This window comes from Heliangelus exortis, chromosome 8, assembly GCF_036169615.1.
Source record: "Heliangelus exortis chromosome 8, bHelExo1.hap1, whole genome shotgun sequence".
Lineage (NCBI taxonomy): Eukaryota > Metazoa > Chordata > Aves > Apodiformes > Trochilidae > Heliangelus > Heliangelus exortis.
The window spans coordinates 14,440,537-14,444,329 of record NC_092429.1 but is presented as its reverse complement, the minus strand read 5'-3'; the positions used below and the strand labels follow the sequence as shown (position 1 = coordinate 14,444,329).

Below are 3,793 nucleotides of genomic sequence, written 5' to 3'. Positions count from 1 at the left end.
CAGCTGGTATTTTTACTGTTTACCAGATAAGAAATAAAATGGTTTACTACTTACATATAAAGGCAAACACCCTAAGTAAAAGAAATACATTTTCATTTGGCCAATTTTACCTCTAAAAACAACCAGTCTTGTTCCAAATGACATTTCACTACCAATTGATAGAACAGATGAAAATGTATCTTATTGAACATTTCAATATTTGAACCTCTAAGCAAGGCAGATCTTCACAACCCACTTCCTTTCTGCCTCATGAAATCGACTGCATGAGGTGGAAGCTTTTCTATTGTGACTACTTCTGCTACATTTGTGGCTTACAGGGTAAGTAGTCAACTAACCCTCATGGCAGAACAAGGACACAAAACAGCAACCAGTTGTTTATTTAGAGTTTCCTGTGGCAAAAAACACGCATGTACAATCATGCAATGTGGTTTCTATAAATCCCCCCCAAGACATGCAGATATTCCGAAAATCTTTAAAGGCTTCTCAGCACAGCTCCATCCAGCTCAGCAAACCTGAGTCACTTATGTGGGCAGACTGCTTCTAAAGAAAGTACTTAGGCAACCAGAGGAAGCCCAAATTTTCCATACAGCAATTAGATTCAGATCACAATCGCAAAAATAATTCTTGAAAATGGGATTTAGCCAGACTTACAGGTGCCTGACACCTGACCAAATTCCCATTGGCTTCAGTAGATTTGGTCTCCACAATGGACTTGTGTTATTTTAATTGAGACAGATTTTTTTTTCCAGTTCCTGTCCCGAGCAGCTATTCAAGTTGCTTACTGTGTTTTACTCAGAAGCAGCTGTGATGCTTTGCTGATGAAAGCACACTTGACAAAAAAAAAAAAAAAAAAAAGCAAAAAAAAAAGCAGCTAGCAAATTGTAAAATTGCGATTTAAAATACATCTTGCTTTTACCACGGACCTTGCTAGTCCTGGGCTCCTACTCCTGTCAGAAACAGGGTATCTCAAGTGTACAAACACCTTACTATCATTTTAGCCTTCAATTACTTCAAATCCTGTTTCTGCTCAATTTTTCTAGCTGCCCAGTACAGTCAAGCAACAATCCTCCTCAGCTGCTGCTGATACTTAAAATGCAGCCTACATCACATAGATAAAATGCACCAACTAAACACATTAGCCAGTATCTAAACCAGAGATGAAATGTAATCTTCAGTGTCAGTCCAAGTAATCTATCCTCACTGGTTATATTATTCTATATAAATATTCAGACTACCTGCTTTCCAACACATATTTAAACCCGTCAGTTTTTATTAACTATTACAGCTATATTTTAGCTTCTATAACGTTCTTCTATAGCTTCTATATATCTTTTTTTTGTTTGTTTGTTTTGGTTTTGTTTTTTTCTTCTTGTTTTTGTTTTTATTCTTGCTTTTATCAAGAGTACAGAACACTGATTCTAAATTGAAAGGAACAATTTGAAGTGACCAAAAAAAAAAGCTTTCTGGTTAGAAATCTCAAGATAAATAATTCTGAAGTTAGAATCACTCTATTTGTGTATATACAACAACAAACCACCTTTTCCTCAGAAAGCACACGGCTGTATCTAAAAAGAAAACCCATTAAATGTCTCCAGCTATAGGGTCAAAAATGCCAGTTCATATCTCAGTTATAATTAGGATGTAAACTGTTATATGATTCTCAGATTGACCCTTAACATGCAAACAGGTTGAGAAAGAAAAGACACATGCACCTACACCTGGTCCCATGTGTGTATGCATGCTCATAAATATAGGTACAAATGACATTTGCTACCTCAGCTGGTGCCTGATTGACCTGTGGGAATCACTTAAGACACAACAGGAGCTGAAGTTGGTTGTTCCATAGTTTTTTACAGACTTGCAAACAGTCAGCTGCATTGAGTTGAAGTCTTCCATCTTCCCTTTGAGATCCAGCCCAAACTACACACCAAGCCAGCAGTTCACCTCTGCCAGGCTCACAAAAAACAAGTGGTGGAGAACCAGGAAAGGGACACACACCCCACTGCTGCCTGCCAGAGAGAGCTGGAGGAGCACTCACAGACCTGGGGGGTGGAAGCAAAGGCAATTATTCACTCCTGTTAGCTGACCATAGCAGTCAGGTATCACTGCAAGTAAATGCTTTACTGTGGGGACAGACATCTGTAGCCCAGGTCCTGGTGAACAGAGGTGCACAGCAGGGCCTGCCTGGAATGGGAACATAAGAGAACAGAGGCAAGAGATACTAGAAGATATTAGAAGATAAATGAAGGGAGAGAAAAGGAGGGAGAAGTACAGTGGTAGTAAAAAATACCAGACAAGTCAAAGAACTGAGAAATCGGAAAATTAAAAAAAAAAAAAAAAAAAAAAAGTGAGGACAAGTGTATCTTCTGTCTGGCTACTTCAGAGTTGAAAATGAAGGCCCAAACAAACAATATGGGAGGGAATCAAAACTAGAAGAGGGCAGAGAAACCTTGAGTGCAGAGGGAAACATAACTGCAGAAACCAGAGTTCCTGAGTATTGAGGGGGGCCACCTCTCAAGAGGGGTATTAGGCATGAATTCCTATATTAATATCAACATTTGCCTGGAAAAGACAGCTCAGATTTTAATGGCCCTGTACTCCTATATTGTTTCAAAATCTTCTATATTACACATACTTCCAGGAGAAGCCCAGGCAGACTGGCATGTGGTATTTACACAGAACAGAGGAGGGAGGAGAACAGGACAATCCTTGCAAAACATGGTTGCTACACCCAGAAATACACCCCCTTCCACACTTCTCCCTGTGGTTTGCCAGCCAGCTGGGAAACAAACTCAGCTACAAGTTCCTTAGTCTTTACTTCCTTCCTCCTCACCAGTACAAAACAAAGCAATGTTACTCTTGAATCAGAGATCAGTGCTAATGATGAGCCTTTGCTCCATTTTTTTTGGTATGATTTAGATGCTACAAAGTCAGGGTTCTACAACAAAGCAAGTTCTGCAGAGTGTTTGTAGAGGATTGTAGCAATTATCTGAAAAGGGGAAAAGAACATTTTGAAAGCAGTGCAAGCTGCCAGTGCCAAGACATTTGCTGTTGCCTTATCAGCAGACCAGATGATGATACATCAGTTATAACTTCTGACTGTTCCTTTAAAAAAGATGCTCACAAGTGCATCATATAACTACAACAGTGGTTTCCAGTGCTCACCAGCAGCATTCAGAAGCAATGAAATTCTCACATGGAGGCCAAGTCTTCATGGTTCTCACACCTTGGGCTCTCCAGGTATTTGAGGCTACAGTTGTATTCCCCAAATTTACAGCATCGACCAGCTAATGCAGTTCTGGGAGTAAGATGAATACACATCTGGGCTCCAAAGAAACATTACTAAATCAAACAGCTCCCTAATTTTAGGAGCTAAGCAAGAAAGAATTTAATGACCTTGCTACATTATCATACAGGAAGGAACATCTATTTCACAACTGCCATACCAAAGGAATACTTTAATAGTTTCAAATTATTTCCAAAAGTGCTGTGACAGATTCTGATAGGTGTGCACTAGTGGTATTATGAAAAGGGTAAGAGGAGACAAAGGAAAGAAGACAGAAAGGAGATAGGAGGACCTTGGCTGCAGCAAATCTCTCTCCATGTACTGACCAGCAGTGGGGGCAAGGGAGCTGACTGCTGCTTTGCTCCTCAAAGCTGACTCGAGCCTAAACTGCAGTTCCAGTGTGAAAGAAAGACCTCCAGCACTGAGACCGCTGTCATTCTCACACCCAGTATCAGCTCCCAAAGCACAGGGAAGGCTTTTAAGGAAACGGGACTCCCCTAGCTGCTG

General features: G+C 40.3%; 1 protein-coding gene across 7 annotated transcripts in view; it reads right to left on the bottom strand.

Annotated features, from left to right (window-relative positions):
- LOC139799091 (sterile alpha motif domain-containing protein 13) overlaps positions 1-3,793 on the bottom strand; it is a 37,726-nt gene that overhangs the window by 20,306 nt on the left and 13,627 nt on the right. The gene's annotated exons all lie outside the window — the stretch shown is intronic.